At 38.1% G+C, this 25,826-nt stretch overlaps 1 long non-coding RNA gene across 1 annotated transcript in view; it reads left to right on the top strand.

Annotated features, from left to right (window-relative positions):
- Nucleotides 1-25,803, top strand: part of LOC125386015 — a 108,822-nt gene extending 83,019 nt beyond the window's left edge. The window contains exon 3 of the long non-coding RNA XR_007225831.1: nt 24,971-25,803. This is a non-coding gene — a long non-coding RNA (uncharacterized LOC125386015). The remainder of the gene's footprint in view (nt 1-24,970) is intronic.
- The last annotated feature ends 23 nt before the right edge of the window (nt 25,804-25,826 follow it).

The following is a 25,826-nucleotide window of genomic DNA, read 5'->3' as shown; positions in this document are numbered from 1 at the left end:
CAACAAATATCCGCCTCCTATAACCACATGGATTCGAGCAAAGCAAATAAAGCGAAACTAACGCGGCACCCTATGTCCATGATTGACCGACGAGCAGGAAAATCTGACGTCACATTTTTCATCCCGATGAAAGGAAAGGGAGAGCGAAACAGTGTCAGAAAATAGTGGCGCCGATTTCTACCCGTCCTTGACGCGAACGTGAACGTGAATGCTCTCTCAACTAGGCGGAACATTATCGTTTAAGCTAATCGGCGATTAATTTTTGTATTTTGCTGCGGCGGCGGCGGCGGCGTGGTCGTGGAAGAAATTCAAGATCCGATCGAAGGTCTCTGTGGCTTGTAAAGGAGAACGAACCGGCGGGCCAGGTGCTGCTGGCCCGGATCCACGAGGGGAAAGAAAGAACCAGTTTTTTTAGGGTCTCCTTTCTTTCAATTCGTCGCGACGAAGGGCACCGTATTCGCGCGTCTGCCCTAAGCCATACGTCGCGTCGTTCTCCTCGCGCCTGAACAGTGGGAAAGTTACACGGTGCACACCGTTTTCGAATTTGCCGGGGGTTAGGGTTGCTCTTCATCTTACTCCTTTTTTTCTCTCCCCCTCTCTCTCTCTTTTCTTCCTTCCTCTTTTATTCCGCCGTTGAGCACGATGCGTACCTGTCGACGAAGAGTTCAACATCGACGACTATTTATGGGATCGTCCTGCGATTGCGTGCCTACTTTCCACGTCCGGCATCGTTTGCGCGTTTCCTGTGATGCTTGTTAAAGGGTGGAGTGCGTACGGCTCAAATGGCACGTGGGTTTTCTTGACGTGTTACACTAACGAGAAACGGGCGGGAATCTATTTACGTTCCAACTTTGGTATTGTTCGATGGTTAGGGACTTAATTTGGGGATGGTCCTGGATGGAACAAGGGAAGATGAGAAGTTTGTGATACGTGTATTTATAGTGATTCGCTCGTATTTTTATATCTGTTATCGTTTCGATAGTTTGTGAAATTAGATTTTTAATAATTTATTAAATTAAACAGAAATAGATAGAATTGTATAATCGTAATTGAATTGTATGACATGACAGAAATTGGAGTGGTTAAAAAATCTATATTACGTTAATATTACGAAGAAATAATACTTTATAAAATTAAAGAGACTCCTTTGTTCAGTGCATATAATTTAGTGACGAGAAAGAATTATGTATAAGAGATGTAAATGGTCTGTGTAAAGCATTTCTATGTAATTATATTGTTCGAATTGCAGTTGATACTTAGTTAAACTTGTGTTTTATACACCGATGTTTACCTACATAGTGCCTTATGTTATCTTGCACCATATACATAATTGAATTTTATCGATTAGTGTACCCATCTCATAATATCATCTGTTACCCCATTCTCTCCTTCCCCACCTCTAGAAGCAATAAAACGACACGCTTGGTGTATTGTAAGTCAGTATAATGAAATTATCTTCTAACCTTACTTCCAAATGACTTATGGATAGCAAGAATATTCAAAGTATAAAAATTAATTTTTAGAAAGTAAAAACTAATTTACTGAGATAATAATATTAAATAATGAAATGATTATAATTTAAATTACATGTACCAAAGAATAACGTAACAATCTTTTCAATTCTTATTACCACATTCTCACAATATTCCCTCTGGATAAAAATTGACACAGCCATTCCTATCCATTCATCAATTAACGTAAAAAGAGAAATGTTAAGCTCAGGTCGCAAACTTGGCTTCTTTTCTTCGAAAAGAGTCCTGACTGAAGTGGTTGAACTCAAGGTCCAAAGGAGAGATCGATTAAAGAGGGCGGCGAGTTAAATGGTATTAACCTCGAAAGCTGTTTCTCCCTCAAAGGGTTTCCAAGGTGCCAAAGTCGATGGCTTTCGAGTGTTTCGCGCCATTCTCTCTCGCCTATTCCTCCCTCCTCCTCTTTGGCTCTCAGCGAGCCAAAACTCTTGCTAATATTTTTATTGCGGCAGACCTCTACGAAAGTGAGAACGTTCGTGCAAAAAGAGAGGGAATAAACGATCTTACCCTTCATCCTCTTAATTCGTACACTCTCTTAAGCACACGAGTGGTAAAAACCGTTTTTCCGAGCTTCATGCATGTTTTATGCGAATAAATGTGCATAAAACGCTTTAAAAGCATGAAATAATTATCAGTAGATAACAATGTTACAATATTATTGTAACAATGTTACAATTACAAATCAGAAACATTAAATATTATAATTAATATTCAATGTAATCAATTTATCTTAACTTATGAAGCATTTTTATTTGCGTGATTACGCAGAATCTTTAGCAATAATTACCTTGGAAAGTAATTATTCATGTGTTATATCGTTTCTTAGGAGTTTTTAATCTTATCGGTTACTATTATAAATCGTTTAACTTACGGAGCAATTCAATGACCTATAATATATATCATAAAAGATGACCTTTTACATACACGCTCAAATCTAGTCTATATGAGATGTATTGTAAGATGTGTCCGTATACAACCGATATAAACTAACGGATGATACAAAAAAACGAGTATCGTTGCTAAGTTAATATCTTATATGAAAATTAATAACAAAAATATTGCCTTTAACATAATATTACTTTAACTTCAACAAGCGTTTGAACGAATATTTTTAAAATAACACTGCATTAAAAAACATATTATCTATCAAATTAAAATGTTCGCGAAACACGCATGACACCCACAACAACATCATTAAAAGTCAGGTGTTACCACAAGAACGAATCACGTTTACCTGTAAAATAATTAATCAACTCGTCACATTCGATAACCTCTCATATCAAATATACCAAACAAACAAAAAAACAACCATATCATTAACATATCACAAAAGAGTTTCTCGCTAGAAACGTCAATTAAAAACCCGGAATCCTTCCTGCCCCTTCCCCTCTCAGCAGTCCATTCCCCTTCTAAATTTCACCGCGAGAACATTTCAATGTCCCGTGATCGTACAAGGATGTCCGCTGGTATCTACACAGCTGGCAAAAAAGCTAACAAGCCAGCGTGCAGGCAGGCTACGACGAACGCAGACGATCGTGCAACGCGCGGAGCCCGCAAAGTCTCAGTGGAAGGTTAAGGGTCAAGAACCCCGCAGCCTTTTTGCCACTCGATTAGCGACTCGTCGGTGCGAGTCGTCCGAAACTTCCGGAGGACGCGGTCGCCTCTCGCTTAATCCACACGACGATCGTTCCTCCTACTCCTCATCTTCCTTCCTGCTCTTCGTCGTCGATTTTCTTCGTCGCCTTCGTCTTCTTCTGTTTCACGCGCGTTCCTCTTGCCCCACCATGGCAATTTTCGGGCAGGCGATGCGACGCAACGCGACGCGACGTATCCCCATCGTACGATCGCGAGGCTGCATACGAAAGCGCAGGGGCAGACACAGGAGGCCAGACGCGTCGCGAACGAGTAGCCACGCATCGCTGAATAAACCGATGCGTTCGTGTCGCGTACGAACGCTACGTGCAACGTATTTTTGCAGGACACGCGGCTTTCGTTTCGATGAACTTTCCCTTTCTGTTCTTTGAGTCCGTCCGTCTTTGTTCCTCTTTCACCCCCTCTCGCCTCCTTGAGCCGTCTTTATCCTCGGACGAACCGCGTAGCCTCCTCTTTTTTTTTATTATTCTCGATCCTTTTATTCGTGATTCTTTATTCGCCGTTGCGCGCTAGGCGAACGGACGTCTGCGAGCATGCGCAAACCCGCGTATTATTTCGCTCGTAATATGCATTTGAAACTGGTTTTTCTTTCGGACACGGTACAGTAAACGAAGCCGTCGACAGATCGCTCGAAAATGAAACTGGGAGTAACACTGCCGGAACAATCGTTCTCCCATATATGTTAGAGCTGTTTGGAAAAAGATTATACGATAATGGTGAAGTGTTTCTTTTTTGAGGGGCTAAGGGCGGGATTCTACGCGCATGCGCCTCCTTTAAAATAGCTACGTTTGTTGACGTTCGTTTTAAAGGCCTCGCTTTAAATCATCGTAGATATGTTTCGAGTTTCGGCTTCCTGGTATTTCGAAGAAGCTTTTAACGTTACTTTTTGAAATACAGCATATAGAATAAAAGCATGCTTTAATAACGTACAATATCGTAAATTCACGTGCATTCACGAGTAATGAAAAAGTTGTAAAGGTAAGATGGACAAGAATAACATCAAACAAAGATGTATGGGCATTAGAAAATAGTATCTAATCGGAAAGAAACAGCCAACAAGTCGAGACGAACAATCCGTTCATCATCGAACTATGAAACAGGACAAACTGAATCGTGAAACGCATCATCCATCATCGTGCAAGACCGATTCGCGGCGTCATAATATTCGTACCGTCGAACAACGTTAAATTCGCAAGACGATTCCATACATTCGGCGTAGAATCGCAAAGGATAACCTCGTTACGCGCCTTCCTCTGGCCCTCTAACCTTCCTCTATCTTAGCCGAGGACTGCCCTCTTCTTTTCACTCTTTATCCCTGACGCTTTATTCTCGATGGCCCGGTTGCAAACGTGGCATAGACAGCAGAAGAGTATGCGCGCTCGCGCGCAGCCCCCGAATAGCATAATGCATTTCGAACTGGTTTTATTCTGGCGAACGTAACGCGTCTCATTTTTCCCATTGGCCTGAATCGTACGCTACTCTTTCCCTCCTCCTTCTTCTCCTGCTACTCCTTTCTTCTACCTTTTTTAGTTCCTCCATTCTTGTTTTCCATCCTCCCTCTAACCCCTCCCCCTTCTTTCTCTATTTCTTCGCTTCTCTTTCTTGCTCATTGTTAACGCAACAGGGAGTATAAAGAGTCTAGACCGACACCTGTGTACCCCCGGACAACTGCCTCTCCTCCCCTCTCCGCCCCTTTCTCTCCTTTTTTCCCTCTCCTTCTCGCTCGTTTTCATATTTCTCTCGTGCGCGTCCTTTTTTCGCCACCCCATAGCCGAGTCACCCTTGTTGCATCCCGTTTATACAATTTTCCCTGCCGCGCCTCACCCCGGAACTGCATTTTGCATAGGGGAGGAAGATGCACGCGCAGGGAGAGAAAGATACGTTGGGGATGTCCGTCGACCTTTTTTCGAAGAACGTTTTCACGCTGACCGCGTATCCGACATTAAATGGGGCCGGGGCGAATTGAACGAGAGAAAAGTGAAGGCCCTGAAGAGGATGGTCAACGATGGGGTAGCGGAAGCTACGAGGCGCGCGTTATTGAGGATTAATACCCGATTGAACGATTGAATCGCTATGATAATTGAGAATCCGATTTCTATGGCTCGTTATTGTTCTTCAAGCATTTTAGCCTCGAATATTTTCTCGATTGTAGGACAATTGTTTTATCGATTATTAATAATGGAAATACATCTTTTCCGATGTTTCTGTAAAGAATACATCGTATACCAAAATTAGGATCAGTTTTACCAAAAACAAACATATTTATCGTTTATTAGCAATTCGTTAAAGTACGACTTAAAAAAAGTTAACCTGACGCCGGTATGGTGGACTATAATATGTCTATTCCAATATTTTAAAAATTAGTATTACATACTATTGCTAGAAGGTAATGCATAAGCAATTGATAACAATTATCGATGGTAACTCAGATTATTTTTTTGCGTTTAAAGATTTTCTTTATTTCCTCTTAACGTTATTCGATGATAAGGGCTCTGGATCCGCAGTACGGGACCGTATACGTTTTCCAACAACTAACTGTGAATCGGCGTGCGCCCGCGCCTGTCCGAACAGTAACAGAAAACAAGTTTCATAGCCCGGTAATTCCGCCCGAAATGATTCATCATAATTTAAGTTTCACGCGCGTGCACCCAAATTGACGGTTATCGGACAGGAAGAGAGATAGTGAGAGACACACTGTACCGATTCGGGTTGACATTCGATCGATGCGCGAACATTTTTTTTTCAGTGTGCATCGTTTCGCTCTGAAACGAACGTGATGCCTCTTAAACGCGTAATCATTCTCCTTCACGGGATGTCCCGCGAGGAATCGAAAAAACGAGCAAACTGAAACGGTAAGAAAAAAAGGAAAAGTAAAGAGAAGGTGAGAACGAACTACGAGGGAAGAAGCGGCCGACGAGGCCAGATATAAATGGCCCGATTTAAATCCATCCGTGAATAAGAAAAAGGGGCAGGAAGCAGCACGGGAGAACGTGTAATTTTTTCTTCGATGCCCGTCGAATGTGGCGCGTAATTAAATTCGAGCGCGATAAAGGCACGCAACCGACTGTGCAGAGAGAAGAGAGGCAAGCCCGGTATCGATTCTTATTACCGACGAAATTGCATTCGCGAGAACGCATTGACGTGAATTTATCGACCCTCGGATCCACCCTGGACCGATGGTTGGACCGTTAATTAATGGTTGGAAATAAATAAAAATGTTTCGCGTGGCCCAAACGTCGATCGCGATGCCAGCGCACGTGACAAGAGGAACGAAGAAGGACGAACGATGGCAGAACAGATGAGAGAAAAAAAGAAAAGAAGGTGAATGGTAGATCGAGTTTTAATATTCAATCGATGCGTCGCCGATTCTCTGTAAACCTGCCACTTCCGGCGGGTATGCACCGCTGCGAGTTCCGGTGCTGATAGTAAACGTTATACATTAACTTCTCCGCGAGTTCCAGCTCGTATAGCTTCACCCTCGTTTTTTCCAGCCACCGTGTCCTTACGTTCGGTTTCGCTGGCGCGCATCACGACCTTTAACGAAGCGCGGCAGGATGCGTCGGGGATCAAGATTGCTACCAACTTAATTGGCTAATTAATAAAGACGCCTAATTACCGCATAGCCAAAGCCTTTTTAAGCTTTCCCCTATTCCTGGACAAAGAGAGGATCTAACCGAATGTTCGTTGCGTTCTCTTCGATTGACTGATAAATCTCACTTTCGATCAAGTTTCGTTTCACTTTTGTCTACTATAATCTCGGATGATGCGTATTACGTTCGTAGTTACACTCCACGGTAGCACAGATCGTGTTGTGTTTACAATTTCGTAGTATAAGTGCTCTCTATTTCGCTTCTTTTTCTCGTTACAACTTGAGATTCCAAGCCATTAATAAACAAATATAATCGACGTCAATTAAAAAACGCGTGTAAAATCATTCAATAGTTTCAACGAGATTAATTTGGGATTTAAAGATTGTAGGTTCTTGCTTTGTTTCCATAGACATAGTGTATCAAATATGAATTCATCTGAGAAAGAATTAAATTAAAATTGAGACAACCCAAACCCACCATCGTCATTATATTTTTATTTTCTTATGCTTAATTTAAGCTGTCAAGAAAATTGCCATAACACAATGGTGGTGATAAAATTGAATAAAACGAACAAGATAATTTGCAATTTCACGGTAGCTACATTTTGTTCATACCTGAACATGTTATGTATCAACTTATGAACTGCTTGAAATTCTTTTAAATCAACATTAGACATAAGTCACATAGTATTTAAAATGAAATTAAGATACAATCTTTCCCTATATAGGTACCATAATCTTTTTGTTTTTTCTTATGGCAAGAAAATATTTTTGCGCAAGTTATATTCAACAATGTTCATGCATCAAATTAAAAGCGTCAGCACGCTATTAACCTTAATACATGGTGAAACCATGGTGGAACCGACATTATTATTAATTTACTTCCGACCTAATTAACGTATCCTGTAATTTTTACAGTTTTTACCGCTTGACTCTCGCTTATGGCGAGTAAATGTACGATTTGATGCATTAAATTCTCCAGTACACCGCATTCTTCCATCGTGATAACTCTTATATCCTAACTTTTAATTTCCTTCTGGTTTGTACACGTTCCTTTTTTTATGGCAAACATTGAAATGCGACATATTATACGTTTTCATTACATCAAAATAATTGTATGAATTATATAATTGTATGAATTGTATAATTGTACGTATGAACAATTACCGTTTATAGCTTGCGATTTCATTTACAATTTAGTTTATTATTCTACACTAAATACTATAATTGCAACTAACGATCGCATTTAAAGACCATAAAAAACATGTTATACACATAGACGTAATTATAGATCCTCTTTTTAGTTACAAATTTCCTTGGATTTCTTATTTTCAGACTTCTATTTTCTAGGGATAGTACGAATCTACTTAATCAATAGAATTTACTCATATTTAGAATCCAATTCGATTAGACTGAATATCAATTCGAACGGGTTAAGATTACATTGCTCTCAAATTCTACGTTAAATTTGAAATCCTTAATTTGAAGAAAAAGTCCTTAAGTTTATCTTAAGATATGATAACACAAACTAAATACGATATTTTATTAGATAATAGGTACTTGTCTTAAATTGATAACGCGTTTCTTGTCAAATGAAAAAATTACCACAAGGCAACGGGACACATTCTCGATTTCCCTAATGTTCGAAAACTTCTACTACAGTAAAAACTAAACTAGTTGTCAATTTCATCAAGCATACATTTCTATCTATCTCTCCTTGCAAGATTGTAATTAAATACTAAAATTGCAGAGCTAATGCTGCCCTCCTATCTCTTAAGAGAAAGTAAGAAATTTCTCATAAAAAGGAGAAAAAAATCTGCCCGAGGAATGCCAGTCCGGCAGCTAAAGAACGTTCAGAACGTGAAAGGGTTAATAAATGGTCCCTTCTACGATGTTATTCGCGTCTATCATCTTTATTCGTTGATCAAAGTAGTACGAGGCCGTTTAACGCTGTTCTGCTTTACCTTCTAAAACAGGTAATCCCCCGATTTTCTGTTCTGTGCCGAAATTCCGACACAGGTAGGTAGAAGCAGAGAAGAGAGAAAGGGAAAATAGCGGAGAAATAAAGAGGCAAGGATTCCTTTGTACACGAAATTCCCGACGTGGCGTCCTTATTCGGAGTAGCGAAACCAACTGGAATCGCGCTCGCTGTTGGGTTCATTTATTTTCACTCGCGGCTAGGACGCGGTTCGAACGGGTAATTAAGGTATAAATTTTAACAAGGCGACCTGGCAACTAATTAGACTTTCGATCGGGGACTGCCTGACTGGACGAACAATAAAAGAGAACGAAAGACTTGACAGATTCGATAATTGAGAAATAGGCGAGTCCTCTCTCTGTCCACCGGTCCTTCCGAGGGCCGTGCCTTTAAGTAACTTCTCAAGATTTCCATTCGTGTCGATGCTGGTCACTTCGTTGTTTTATGCAAACATTAACTACCTCCAGTTGGCAAATTGTGTCATCGACAGTTTAACGTATATTCCTTTCCTAAATTTCCTAAAATGTCCAAATAGATGTTCGACCTAATTCGCTGAAAATTATCAGCTCACAGAAGAAGGAAACTTGAAGATTTTTGATACACTTATCAAAATTAAGCCTTCTGTAGCTATCCTATTGGAGTCGGTTATCTGAGCGCGTGCATCTTATCATCGCGTAAAAATATTTTTAAAAAATATTCCTATTACTTCGATATAAAGATATATACCATAAATTTGTTTCAAGAATTGTTTTCAATTCATACTTCTGATGGTATCCCGCTGGAGGTAGCCATCCACGTGTTATTTAGCAATTAAGTTAGAGAAATTTAGCAAATGTCCAGCTGGACAAATTGTAAAGTACAAATTAAATAATAAAAAATTCATACTTCTATTTAGTTTCTCATTCGTTAAAGAAATCAGCAATCTTATTTGTGGAAGAATTTGAAAAGAAATTGGAAAAGGTTATTATCGAATTTCATCTACTGTTAATCGTAGACAATTGTTATTTGACATTTCGACAAAACAATCAATTATCGTACTCTTCAGAAATCTGGAGTCAATTTTTTAGCAGCTTACCGATTACGCTTGAAGTCAAGGTCTCGAGTTTATCGATAACCTCGAGATGCCATATAATCGAAACAGATAATTGATAATTTTGACTTTTCGAAGCAGTCAGATAAAATTATACGTGATATCGAGACATGTATTAACATATCGAAATAGGTACACTATGAAGAGTTTTAAAAAACGAGTCTTTTACATGGATGATTAAGCAGAAGATACGTCATCATTTCAAAAACGAATTACAACGTAAAAGTAATATTTAATCACTTTTCTACACTACGCTACATTGATTTAATTTAGTTAATTGTATAGTAAATATACATAAAATCTAAGTAATATTTTCAGATGATGAAAATTAGTATCTTTTTAGATAGTCGCCTCGTTCTGGAGGCGAATTAAACGTTACATATTACAAGATAAATTGCAGAGAGGTGCGAGATGATACTTGTTACGATATTTTATATGTTTCGCATTTGTAGAATGTTCGTCTCTCGAAAAATATTCGTCTCTTTGAGCCGGGAAAATGTGACACTCGTTACCATCATTTTTAATCCTGAACTCACGAACACGCAGAAAAGTTTTATCTCGGTGAGCAGATGCTGTACACGTGGCTGTAAAAAAGGGTACATATCATATATCATAAAATCATGTTGCAAGTTCCTTATTTGTAGGAAACATTAAATAAAACAATATGAGATCTCGTTATTCCTCTTCCTCAAATATTTTACTACATTCTGAACTCGTACGTATTCTTTTATCGAGTCTTGTATCAATCTTTGAACAAATCCTAGGTAAATTTAAAAATTATAAATTATTATTAAATTAAATATTTCTTTGATTCTCTCTGTACAATAAGATAAAAGTTTCAATCGCAGGATAATCAAGATACAAATAAAATATTCCTTCAACAATAGGCAGACGTCTGACACACGTCACTATCGTAGCAGGATGTCTCATCAGTCGCACCATACATCGTCTCAACTCACCCGAGCTATAATTTCATTACGTTATACACTATCACTTCACTATCATCCAACTCAGTGTAAGATCGCACACTTTAGATAAAGCGGCAATTAAGAATCCAAAATACTTCATCGAATGCACGATATGTACCTCTCGCATCCCCACTACTACAGCAAAATGGAAATACTCGAACCTGCTAGAAGTTAGTCCGCGAAACTAGGTTACCCACTGTGTTATCGTTATTCGATGTATCTCAATGTACACCAGACACTCGTAGCTTAAATTATTGCTTTTTGAAGATTACGCGAATCAAGAAGGTCGTCGATTATCACACCGAACGAACGCCACTTTCGTTTCGACGATCCATCACATCCACCTCCTGCTTTTTTGACTTCGTTTTCTAAATTTTATATTCGAAATCTTCAAACAGTCGAGGTTACACATCTACCCTATCGTGACGACGACCGATCCCGTGATCGTACTATACGTTGCCTCTTGTGCAACGACTCGTGGTGTCGTGGCTCGTCGTCGATCCAGGATCATACGAATCAATTCTGACTTTACGATTGGCCGAGGCAGGCGCGAGCGACACCACGGCACGAGATTATGCATCTGTAAGATAATAAAGCCTGCGACTACTTAATTGGAAGAATCAGAAAACAGGTCGAGATAGTGGCCGATGGGTCGTTATCTCTTGACAATTTCTGAACTTTTCCACGATCCGCAGCTTCTTTTCTCTCTTTTGGTCTCGTTCAACGACGCTGATCCAGCGTCACAGAATGTTTTATACTCTATCCATCTTTCGATTTTTGTTGATAGATAAACCGCGGACGTTCTCGTTCGCATTTATATTTGTACATTTTTAATAAATTGATTAAAAAATCTAACTCCAATTAATCAACTCACCCTTAATCGATAGAAATTGTTTTTCACGAAAGAAATTAATGGATCAACGCGAGAAGCATGAAATTATCATTCTCAATATTGAATGTAAAATGGCTTTCTTACAATTGGCAATCTTCTCGTTCGAAAAGGAGAAGAAAAAACGCAACAAGCTCTTAATTGCACCTCGTTCGGCGATCGTGCAACAAGCATCGTCAAAGGTCCAAGACATTGGGCATTGACAGAATGGCGCCGGTTACGTAAAATCAGACCTGGTTGAATGCCAAAAAACCAGCGGAGGCACTTTCTCGACTAGTCGTCACACCGGGGTGCTTCCGAGAAAGCTGGAAAGCGGGATGAAAGTCGTTTAGACTTTACCACCACTCAGCTCGAGGGTAATAAATGATGTCAAGACTGAGTATGTTTATTCTCCATGGTTCTCTGCGATATTTATGGGAACATCGTAAGACGACAATTTCTCGTTGAGTTTAGGATGCTGCGCTCTCAACTATCCCTATTCTGATACACTAGGTTTTTTCTTGCAGTGTCGTGTATCTGCTTTCTCTAAAAAGTAGCCTATATAACCGGAAAAAAAGGATCGGTTGCATTGCCGATGGACGAAATGCCAAGAAAGCTTCCCCACGCTGGGCTTTAAAGCAATTTAGTCTTTAATAGAACGAAGGTCAGCTCGAAGAATAAAGTGGTACCATCTCATTTCTTAGTGTGCACGTGTACGATGTGTGTGAGCATGTTTGAACGTATTCTGTAATAAAATAAGTGGTTCCCAGAGATCCTTATTAGTTGCAAGGGTGGAGAAGGAAGAGAAAGAGAGGGAAATAAAATGGAGATGATCATAATCGATATCACAAGTGCAGCGGAAGGAACGAGATGTTCCTTTGATCTGATTCAGCGTGAATGATGCTTTATTAGTGTCGGTCATTATCGGGCCAATTGCTGTTATATAGGGTGTTTTATTTTATAGTGTTATCCAAAGTAAGTGTCTTAGTTAGAATAAAATGTTATTTCTCATTGTTTCTCTATAGGAGTTAGTAGGTTTATTGAAGCCAGCGTTCATTTCTATATTATCGCGAAAATAATAATTGGTGGAAGATCGCATGTACTTGAAATAATTCATTTTTCTGTGATATTCTTCGCGGATTAATTGTGTAAGGAAAAATTTCCATTATGCGACAAAGTAACGAAGAAACTCGTCAACGCGGAACGTGATTTGTGAATCATATGTATTCGTAGCGATAAGAAGATTTTGGGGATTAACTTTGAAGACTTCTCTTGTTAAGGAATTTCATCTGAAATTATCACGGATACAATTGACGATACCGAAAGAAGTAAAGATTAATATCGAACTTAATTGAATGAATTGTCGTCCTTGAATTAGTTTTATGATATCTGATCGTATGCCTTGTACGACGTACCGATATTACTGATCGATTAGACTATTCAAATGACATTTAACGAAATTCGTGTCAAACATCACATCATATGCTGTTTAATTAGGTATATGTATTACGAGTTTACATTCTGGAATGTCTATCGAAGTAAGTTAAGATTGTTGACTATGCAGAAAGTATTTCATATCAATCGATGAATTTCTATCATCTTGCTTCGTAATTACCTAAATATTCTCTTTGTATCTGTGTATTCGAATTTCTTTGATTATTTATTATACCAAGATAATGATCTCCAGTAATTAAAGTCGTCGATTCTACATTGTCCCATTAATTGTTCCATTTGTAATTCTATTCAAAATTCATTTGTATCCATTTGTACTCGTAAATAATAAATTAGTACTCTTAACAAACAAGAGAAAAAGATAAAATAACGATTAAAAAAAATGGTAACAAGAAAGTTAACAAGATCTGAAAATTGAACTCGAGGTAGCCATTGTTCTATATATAACGTTATCAACCGTTTGCAAACTTTACGGATTTATTGTTCTACGAGCGTGGGCCAATCTCTAGTAAAGTAATCTACAATGTTCACTGGAAGCCTTGACTAGCGAGCTTGGATGAGTGTCGAGCATCCACGAAATTCTTTCGGAATGTTTAATTACCTTATCGTCGACTGCTTGGCCTACCGCGTATCGCGTATTACCTGGTGTCTACCGATAGAAAGCGGCCAAGGTAAACAGCGGAGAAAGACGGAGAAAAGTATCTCTGGGGTCGCGGCTACGAGATCCCTTTTCACCGGGCCGATTCATCATGGAATTTTGCAACCCTGTTTCTTGGAACATGCTATTCGATACAACAAACTATACATAATTCCATACAGGACTATCTCGCGCCAACAAAACAGACGTAATCCTAATCGTTTTATTAATATCTACTTCGTCTCACGTAATTCGTACTGTTTATTATCAATTGAGTAATTGATAAGCTATTAGTTATCATACGATTGTTGTAGGATATCGATCAATCAAATATCGAGTATGCCTGTGATATGAATAAGTTTATGAGAAATAAGATATTCAGAGAAGAAGAGATTCTCAATGAGAATTGATTGTAAAATTTTCTCAAATAAAAAAAAAAAAAGAGAAGAAGAGCTATAGTTTAGTAAGAAAGGTTAGAAAGTGGGATCTGTTTCTTTAAGATACGTACACGATCACACACCGTATAGATTGTTTCACTCAATCTTGAGAGTTTTATTAATGCATCGTAGCAATTTCGAAATTACTATACTTATGATAGTATATCAGTACAGAGTCAATACTTTGCGTCAATAGATAATTCTACGTTAATCAAAATTAAATAGCAATGATATTACAATGATTTATAGATAAGTTGAAAATATTAGTCTAAAAAAATAAACATTAAATATTAATAAACAGTTTAAGAAAATAAAAACAGCCTCTGATCTCCGACTTATAACTAACCCAATTCGATATTTCATATTTCGAAACTTAAGTTTCCACCCATACCTGTTAATTAATCACCCAAATCTCTACGAAATCCAAAATTACACCGAACCCATACCGTCCCAAGTTCATCGATAACACCCAAAAATCGATCGTATTATATCGGCCCAATAAATCAATCGATATCACGAGAAAGGTTAATTAACGACTATCGTTACGAAAAAGAAAAAGCACTGCGAATTCCCGATTCCAGACTTTTACGTACAATCCTGGATTCGGTTGGCATTGGATTCGGTCCAAAAGCGGCACTTATTCGCCATAGAGGGACCATTATTTTTCGGTTCCCCTGTAAACCTCTTTTCCGGGGCCAGGTCATTGTGAAATTCGGGAACCCTTCTTCTCGGTATTCCCTGGATATTGCCTTGGACGGCAGCCTTGCGGCCAGAACCAACATCCAGCTGATTTCAAGATACTCTAGGAACGACATAGAGGAGTGAAGCGTTGCCGATTCTCAATAGACCTTGGAACGCTTATTTCACAATTTACGACTCTGCACGTGAAAAGTTTGGGGGGAAAAAAAAGGAAAGGAAGAAGAAAAATCATTTTCAACTGTGTTGTCTTTTATGCTTCGGTTGCCCCTGTCCGTTCTGACCCTCTCGTTAGGCTCAAATGGCTGGCGTGTTCTAAAGTGACACCTCAGGGCGTAGCTCGATACTTTTAAGGTGACCCATGCCGACGTGCTTGCCTTTCTTTCGTTTTTCTTTCCCTTCTTTTTTTTCAGGGCTCAGCTCTTAAGTGAGAACACTTGTCGAATCTACATGGTGTCGACGACGAAGCCACCATTCGCATAGAAGCGCGACATCGTCGGCATTTTGTTCGCGTCTTCCGAGCTTGGTTCAAGCGCGCGCGCGCTCCAGTGTGGCCAGTTCTCTTCCCAGAGCAAGTCCAGGGACGAGTTTCGGAAAAAACTTTTCTGCGCCAGCTTGTCTCGAAGCCTTCGCTTCGATTACGCTCTCTCGATCCCGTGGCGTTTGACTATCGCGAAGTAAATATCTTTCGAAGCGAAGTGTTCGGCTTGAGAACTGTTTCTTATTGGCTACGCCCCTTTGCTTCTTGAGGTGGTTGTTATCCATAGCTTATCTCGTGAAATTATACATAGGATGTATGGTTTTGTTTGTATGCTAAGATCTTTTGGGGAAAGCTACGAGAGGTTTTTCAACGCTACATCTGCGTTTTTATCAATTTTTAAGGTATTTTTTCCGTTTCATTTATACTGTGCAGCATTTTAATTATTCCCATGTTTTCACATTTAAAGTACTCTATATGTTATTTATTTGTATCGAAGTAATCGTATGTATTAGATAATTTGATTTTTCGATTCGCAATGTGACAGAGGATTTCAATTTTAAAAGATTGTCGCGGTGATATAATTTCGCGGAAAGATAGGGTTCAAGTGAACCGGTAGTGTGTTGTCGTTTTTAACACGATTAGATTCGAAATAAAAACACATAAATCTATCAGTGGCGCCAAACGAGACAAATGTTCGTCTGCATCTAGATCAAACATAAATACTTGTATAACTTATTAAATAAATCGACAGTTACCGAAAGATACGGATGACAGATTCCCAGTTAAGATATACGCCGAACAGTTCTTACTTGATTTTAAAGTTTAAATAGAAGACTCTAGCGTTGTTATCGCGCTAACCTTTAAAATCCAATACTAATACTCTCCTATCAAGATTAACGCTTGACCGTTGCTTTATCGCTCGAGTCCCTTTTTCTGATATTGCTTGCATCGATTCGCGTAAACAGTTTCCACAAATACTATTGCACACTAAGTAAACATTATATCTTGGGTAAGGTAAGGTAAGGTAACCTACCTCCAATCCAAATTCAATTTAACCCTAGATTAAAATATTTTTCTCATATTTATGATATACGATATTATAGATACAAAAGAAGTTTGCTTAACGAAATTAAATTAAAATTACCTTGAAACTTAGTTTTTGGATAAGGAGTTGTCGTATCACGAAGATAAGCGTCATGATCGACAGTGATTTCTTTCTTACGAGGAATTCCAAGGCACGTGAATTTTTTAAACTGCCATGGGCGTGTCTACGAGATCAAACAAACAGTGCACAAAAAGTCTGTTTGTATTCTTACATTCTTGAGCACCTTTTCTGCGAATATTTGGCATACAAATTCCTGAAAGTAAATGAAAAATGTAAACATATGTTTGTTCGGCAAACTTCTTTCTGCCAGCAAGCAACAGAAGTTCTGAGGAAAATAAGTAACGTATTTAAAAATACTTTATATAATTTATATTTAAAAATGAGAATTTTAATATATAAGCTCCATTTTACTTCATTAGTAGGCCGACATAGGGTATTTATTCACGTAGGAGAACAATTTTTATATTGTTATACAATGCAATCGAAATATAAAAATAAAATATGAGACCTGCAAGGATCGTACACGGATATAATGAAAAATGTGGAACAACTACTATATAAAAAAAAATGGCTGAACATTGTAACCATATATATATATAATATTATATATATATATGTAACACGTAATAATACGTAGTTTGAAAATCAGGTTATTGTAACATCAATCACCTGTTGAGGAAAAAATTATTCCCCATGACACGGCTTTATTCTTTTCATAAAGGATTTCATACTGAACGTGTCGATCCTTTTCCTTCGTTACGCCCCGCCTTTAACTGTTTTTCTTTTTGATGCTCTTAATGGCAAAATACTTTGTTGCTGATACCCATCTCGATCCCTCGCAATATTGCAAATCACCAAGATCAATCATCCGCATTATATTCGACATCTGAGGACGAGCAAAAAATTCGATTTCGTAAAAAAAAGATTTTAGTGTCTTGTAGCCCGCCTTGGTTTCGTGTTTACCATTTCTGCCAATTTCGTATTATCCATGCAAGAAGGCTATTGGTTTATTACTCAATTATGCAAAAAATGTCTTCAGTTACCTTAATCTCATTAACTTTTGCTAATTCATTAATTTCAAATTGGTTATTTTAATAGACTTTAATGGATTTCGATGTTTCTTCGTATATATCTTAGAAAATATTAATTTTCAATTGATATTGCTTTTACATACTTTTTTCATAAGATTTTGTATATCTATGATCCTAAAAAATTTCTTGTTTACACAACATAAATAAATTGCCCATAACAATTCTATGAGTAATAGAAAATTGCACATTGGACGTTATATTAATCGCCTATTTATAGAGTATAAACTTAAATGCAGCGGCTGCTTCCCTGCCGGCAATACCAATGCCTACCATCACTTAATTCCCAAGCAGTAAAAGGAGTTATTGCGAATACTTCTAGTACCGTTAAGTCGAAGAAAAGTACGGCCCTTACGGTCCCTAAGTTACCGAAAAATATTCTCGATACTTCAGGCACGAATTTTCTAAAGTAGTAAAATTTTCTAAGTATTTCTAAAGCTGTTATTAACGTTAAAGGTAGGTATAGTACGTACTATAATTTTATAGCATGAAACGTATAAAATTTGTAGCCGTAATTAGCTTAGGATGACGTTCTTTGATTTATTTTGTACGATGTAGGTGTGTAATTGCCTTTTATTGACGGTTAGTTGACCCAATCTTTATTTTATATTATCCTATGATAGTAAAATGAAAAAGGAAAGTTTTCAGAAGAAGGTATCGACACATATAATACAAAGAATTTTTATTAAAGAGATATTGATACTACATGAATTTTTGACCGATTCTTTTGCAGAAACAGATCGAAACTTACTGTTAACAAGAATAATTAATAATCTAACAAGATTAAGTTCGACTTCGTATTAGCCTTCTCTTTGCAGATACTCTACATTTATGTTTAAATGAACCAAACGAATCCTCCGTACGACTTAATCGTACTATCAATTTATTTTTCTAAATGTTCCATCATTCAAAACCAGGAATTCATTGAAATTCCGGAATTAAATATTTAATTAAACAGATGTACGATATAATTTGCGATATTATTCGCGGGATGAAATTAAATTCGGGTATAATTTTCGCAGTAAGTAAAGAAGCATCTATAGAAAAGATTAGTTAAAAGCTTCGTCAAGAGACGTGGAATTCATTCCTCACAGGCAGAGCATTTACACGAGTTAAGGGTGGTCCCGACGTATTTTGGCTGCTCGTTAGCGGAACAATTGAAAAGCCACTCGAACGGGAAGGAAGCGTATTCCTCCTGCTCGGCGCTAACAATTAACATTCGACCCAAGGAAAGTATATATGTATATACTATAGGTATACCAACGGAGTTTCGTCGTGACCAAATGGTATGGCGTTAATTTTCCCGTAGAACCTGCCTTGAAATTTCAATCACCTCTTGAAGTTAAACTTTCTTTCACTTAACATTTTCATCGTGAATTCGTAATCGTGATACCACTTATATAACATTACAGGATACCCCTGATAAATATAAAACGCTTTTCTTCGATATACGAATCTTAAACTATGCAAAATAGTAAAAAGACTACTACTACCTAAAAGAAATAAAATAAATCTCTATGATACATCATTTAGGCTTAAGAAAAATTCAAACAGGCGTAGACATCTTTTATAAATTTTATATTATATGCAAAAATATAGAAAATATGCACAGAAAAATCGCTAATTACTAATCACTTAGCGTGTTATCTATTTATGTTCCATTTCTTTACTTGCATCGACAACGATCAAAAATTGCATAACCTTTCGTGGTCTATCGATCAGAAAAACTTCAAAATACAGAACGTTACACGATCGAACCAAAAATAAAAGAAATCTCAGGACGATCGCCTACGCGCGTTGCAAGTCAGCCGGAACGAAGGGTGAGCGTTAGTTCGCATGCATTCCGCGGCTACGGCGGCTTCCGTCGATCGTGGAGGGGCCAGACGGTGAATCAAAGGTTACGCGATTGCACAAATTCGCATAAGATCCACGCTCGAAGGATCGACGTATCCGATGACGTCACCGCTGGCAAATCTCACCTTCTGGGTGGAGGCAGACGCCGGTTGACCTTGCTTGCGCGCGGTCATCTGCCAGTCGGTTATTCACACGAGATGGCGGAAAGGAGAAGAGGTGCGAAGGAAGGAGAAGAGAAAGAGGCCGCCAGTGGAAAAAGCGAAGAGAGAAGGTGGTATCGGCGAAGAAACACCGAGATAGGTATAGTGAAAAAGAGAGACAGAGGAGGGTGTGGAGACGCGCATGCGGTCAACCAGCTCAGCCTCCCACTATACTCGCGATACCTCCTTCTCATCCACCTCAACCTTTCACTATCTTCCGTCCGCCGTGGCCGAGGATACTACGATACTACTTATTGCTGTCAGTCAGTGCACTCGTAGCGTGGTTTAATGAATGAAAGGAATCGGAAACGTTCCCTACACAGATGGTACTTCGATTTCGAGCTTGTGGAATTGATACTATTGATCGACGAGCAGACGAGTTAACAACGATAGAAATAGAGAGACAAGAAACGGTTCTGGATAGGGCTGACTGAGTTTCGGTAATGGACGTCTTTCGATTGACCATGGAGCATTTTAATTTTGAATCCCGCGATTCTACATATATGCAAATGTTTTCCGCAAAGTTTCTCGAAGAATAAATATACTAAATTCACGATAAAAATGTGGATGTTAAGAAGACAGCATTTAAATCTTCGTTTTAAGGAGAATTCTTTGTACGATGATTCGATCAATATGAAGCTATACTAGTTTCATAATTGATGCGTCACCACAAAGCCGCGAATTGATTATAGAATCGTACAAGACGATATGCAAAAAACCTCGCGTATCACGATTAACGCGTATAACGATTTAACGAGACATAAGACAATTTTTCCTCCAGCGTTTTTCTCCTACTATCGCTCGACGTTTATTAATCAATAAGTTCTCTTTGACGTCGTATCACCTAACAATTCGTTCCAATATCGTAGTCAGAAGTATTTTAACACCTACACACATTTTCACGCAAAATTGCATCCAACTATCAGATCTCTCTTCGACCCACGCCCTTCTCAAACAACATCACGAATAGACACAAGTGAAATCGCGCAAATCCGTTCATCACGATCGACCGTGCAAAAGAAAATCAGATTCTATGATACTTTCAGAAGCTAAACGCTTATAATCTTGGAAAAAGCGGAGATTCGTCGTATTTGCGAAATATCACCTAGCGCGAGATGTATCCGTCGATTAACCCCAATTAACCCAGTTAAAACGATTCGTCTCGTAAATTGGAATCGGGAAACATCGAACTTTCCTGCTGGTGTATGCTCCGCATAGGGCAAAAGGAAGGAAAAACTTGTGGAATGTCGTTACGGTACTGTCAAACACGCGTTCCGAATAATCCATCAGTTTGCCCTCTCGAAGCCTCTCTCTTTGCCTACGCCTATGCGAGATTCATAGATAGACAGTTACCTGGAAAGAGGGAGACGACCCCGAGAGATTTGTCGGCACTGTTAGGCTCTTTCAATATCCTTTCGAACGGTCACAAGATCGATCCTCTATTGACCGTTCACGGTTATCTGTAGAGTGACAGAATCATTGATCGATCAGCGACATCGTCATACCGGAGCTGGAAATCTTTGATTGTGTTTTCAGATCGTTCTCCGATGCGAAATCGTACCAATGGAACAGCCAAAAGCGATAGGACGAATTTGTTTTTTGAGAGTAATTGAAAAGTTGAAAGGATGCCAGATACAAAGGGAATCTTTTTTTCCTTTTTCGTTTTTGCTGCTCGGTTAAACGAGAGTAGTGTTTGTACAGATTTTTTTATCCTTTTTAGTTATCGTATCGTGATACCTTTATGGTAGCGCAAAAAAAGTTTGAACATATTGCTGACAAAGTTGACCAGATTCCTAGAAATGTTATTATTAAACATCTATATGGAAACAAAGATTTACGAAGATGAAGAAAGTTAGTATGTACGTTTTGTGTATACTTCTCGACAAGAAATGGAAAAAAACGTTTCGGCTGTTTACACTGGGGATGAATGAAAAACATGGTCGAATGACAAATATCACGACGACAATTCCTGTTGTCCATAGTTTTTCTTGAAATATTCGAAGCTATGTGGAGAGCATTCACTATAAACTGTCGTGCGAAATTCCACATTGATGTCCTGATGGTTTTCAAAACCCAAGGACGTTTGAGAAGTGACCTAATGGTTCATGCCGTTCTTTAATGTCAATTAGGGACTATCTATGTTTGTCATTCCCTAACAATTTGCTGAAAACATTTTATTCAATGTACTGTATAATATTAAAAAAATATGAATCATTCAATACACAATTTTTATTGTTTTATTGTTTTACACAATTTTTTCAATTTCTCCAGGACATTTCACGTTTATAAATATTTAAGAATTATATATGAATCATCAGACGTACTAAAGATTCGAGAAGATTATCAGAGGTACTAAATTATTGTAGAGAAATTTCTATTAAGACAATAGATAACCGATCGAACAATAAATCCTAAAGAAATTTCAGTCATCAAACTGTAGTGACAAAGAAATAAAATCGAGCCAACGAGTGTTCTCGCCGCGAATTTATTCGCGCAAACGAATTCGTAAGTCGATTTGACGCAAAAGTCAGATTTCTGCGAGATTAGCTGTTCATTGGTTCTGGAGGGCAGATGATTTCGCAACCTCTGAAACTGGATCGATTTTCAAAGTTATCGAGTTTCACGGCGACTTTAGAGGCCGAATACTACGTTGCTTCCGTACGAACCAATCGAGTGTGAACTGTCAAGGATGATCTGACTCTCTGCCGCGTCCTTATTGACGGTTCCAGTCTAAACAAAGTGCTGCTTTAAGAACTACGTCTCGACCACGGAATTCGAAATACGAACCAACGTTTGACCACTTCGGCTACGCGTCAATATTTACAAATTTTCATCATCGCTATCGCGACATCGTATTTCGAACCGCTTCCTTTGTTTTTTCAAAACATCTACGAATATCATCCGAACAAAAGTGAGCTTTTGCGGTGTTATATGATGAGAGAAAAGACTCGAGAATGCGATCTGGCGAACGAATCGAGATAGAAATCTCTAAATTTGTTATCTAACTTCCAACTGCTTATAGGTCTTTGCTTTGATTCCCCCTTTTTTTTTTCTTATCCAAGATCTCGTAACGAAACACAGATAGTATACTTCTTTGTCCGGTAATAACTATATGCATAAATAACTCGCGTGAAATACGAATAAGTTGAACATCTAGTCAATAACGAAAAAATTTTACTGAGTTCCCCTCGATGCTTATAAAATTTAATAGCAGAATCCCAGATATGGCATTGCTTTTTTTGCCTCGTTATTTTGGTATTCTTGTTTTTGATAAAAAATGTTGATCAGTTTAGCTGTTGAAAATTATAATATCTAGGTAAACCTAACCCAACGACGCTTCAATAGAAAGAATGTTGATCTATTATAAGACTACAAAGAACTGAAAAAGGTTATTAAATTCTACACAGAACAGTAAGGCAATACTTAACGACACCATGCTTAGGTAAAGTTTGTTAAAAGCACACATAATATATACCTAGCTATATATATAGATAGATAGATAGCGAAATTCTAGATAGAACATGACACACAAGGTTCTAGCATTAACACTCAAAATAAAATAGAATGGAATGAGAATGGTGTTACTAGAACGTTATTATTAAAATAAATAGAAAGAATTTTCACAACCTACCGCAACTTACTCGAATAAGAATTTGTACATATTTGATAATGTTTACTCGCGAGCTGCTCGAATCTGTTACTGAGGCGTCTATGCCGCAGCGCTCAATATTACGCGACGAGAAGTAGTCCGCAAAGCCGCTATTTCACGCCAAAAATCTCTCGAAGTACATCACGACAGACACTCAAACTTGTTGAGTAGCTTCGATTAACGTCGTAGACAACTACGATCGAGCTTTCTGCAAACAAAACGACGTAATTTCTGTAATATATGCAACATTATGGCAACGAGAATCGGGCGGGCGCGGCCCCCTATACGGACTCGTTCAGTAGCGTCGCGCGCGATTCTAGCACCCAATCGATAGATTTGAATAGAGTGAGATCGAATTTGAAAATTTTCAACCAAAATTTATCAAAATAGTATAAAAATGAATAAGGTAGTCTGTGCAATAGTATAAATATCGTAACATGTATGGATATAGTATTTGTTCATTTTCGTAATAAATAATTTCATGTATCAGATGTCACAGTATACGTGATACATATGTATTTAATTGCTATTTTAAATGTATAAAAATCGACGTGAATTTTATTACAGTTCGATATTACGTACAACCAGATTTTTATCAAGCTCGTATAACGTATATTTTGAGCCCAACTCTCAGGAGATTAGATAGAATTAGAAGCCACGAGTTGAGAAAAATGTTTAGAGTATATTACTGCCGTATAAAGTCTTTTAGTAAATCGTTTTCAAAGAATACACAGAGTTTACCTAAATTGATAGTCGAGTTCAGGGTTAAATAAGGTTCAACAAGTTGTTTTCATGAACTCTATGAATAATTACGATAAAGGGTGCACGGATGCGATTAAAATTAAAGTTTTGACACGTTTACGAATGAAAGTTGTTATCCTTTGCTCGACTCACTTGCAGACGGTAATGAAAACTTTGATAAAAAGGGAAATCCATAATCAATAATCTCGGTTCGTTGAAACCTGTCATAAATTTAACCCTTTACTGCCGAAGGTGATGTAACGTCAAGACACTATCAGCCGCCGGTTTCCGTGCTGCTTCGAATTGCACAACATTGTGTGTCAAGGGCTACAAACGTTAGAAGCAGCCTTCTCGGGCATGGCCAACGTGAAACTTCTCTTAAGTCTTAAGTTAATAAGTACCTCGAGAAGAAGACACGTTGCCACATGCTCGCTAATTACATTGTTCCTTAGGACAGAACTGAAAGAGAAAGCGGATTCCGCGAAATCAATAATAAATGCAAAAGAATTGAATTCTTTGAGACGAAAGATGTTCGAATTTATTCTCAAGTTTTTGTACTGGAATAACTTTATGCATATCCCTTTAAGTTTCAAGTAAAATTGCGACTCTTTCAATTATGCGTACTCTTGCTGATATTGGTTCCATAAACGAATCTATTCTAGGTGTACTTTATTTTAGACATTCTTCCAACTAATCGTTGAATCGAAAGGAACAATAATTGCTAGATAACATAATATTATTTCAGGTATTCGCGACTTTAGCCATTCTAGTTGCTTGATTTGAAGTAACTTGACTAACACGAACGAATCTCTAAGCGACGATGTTGACTTGGAATATTATCGAGTCAGTTTTTCCCCGTTATTTTTTCAATCAGTTCCTCGCTATTATGTAAGCCTGATTTAAAAACGAGGCAATCGCATCGTAACGCGTAATAACAGGAATATGATTGTTTCAGTTGCCTTGGAAACGAACGTGCCGAAAGGAAGTTGTTACGGGATTACGTATAAAAACCAGGAAGCGTGAATCTCTCAGATTTATTTACGAATTTGCCGACTGATGTTTGGCGATAAGGAAAAACCGATTAAATTCCAGAAACGATAAGCAAGAAAAAGAGAAAGATCGTTTCTTGAACGAAAGGGGCATTCGACGTTGGATTCACCTAGAGCAGAGCGGTTGTTACGAAGAATAATAACTGTGGGAGAGTCGCCAATATAATATCTTTTATACTACACGACTGGTTGTAGTATTAAATCCGCACAGGTTCCGACAGGTTGCCAACCACAAGCTTACTCCACATGTGGCCTCCACATTTCTCCCATGACAAATTCATGCGAGATGGCGTACATCAAACCATAACATATTCTCTCAACTACACAGGTCGAGCAGCTGCGACGTGATACAAAAGAACGCTATACTACCTGTCTAACGTGAGCGTGGGGTAAACGGTGATCGGTATTCGAGTCGTCAGAAACAATGATCGCTCTATCTTGGAATCGACTGCAGATGGCTTCGTTCGTACAATGTGTCAATGAACTTGCGTGTATACGGGCTATAAATTTTAGTTAGCAAGTTACGAAGATATTATTGATTATGCATATGCAAGTTAGTTAGCGCTGGAAGGATTGTAAATGCTTTGTATTGAGCAACGTCAAAAATAGATGATATATCGCGATTGTAACTCATGACGAACAATACCAATTAATAAATATATCTCCTGGTTGTATATTTTCATAGAACGAAATTATACAGTAAAGTTATGTCTAATCTTATGGATATTACATACAATACATCTTATTTATAAAAAGTGTGGT

Source organism: Bombus terrestris, chromosome 11, assembly GCF_910591885.1.
Source record: "Bombus terrestris chromosome 11, iyBomTerr1.2, whole genome shotgun sequence".
In the NCBI taxonomy this organism is placed as follows: domain Eukaryota; kingdom Metazoa; phylum Arthropoda; class Insecta; order Hymenoptera; family Apidae; genus Bombus; species Bombus terrestris.
This window is presented reverse-complemented; position numbering and strand designations above follow the sequence as displayed.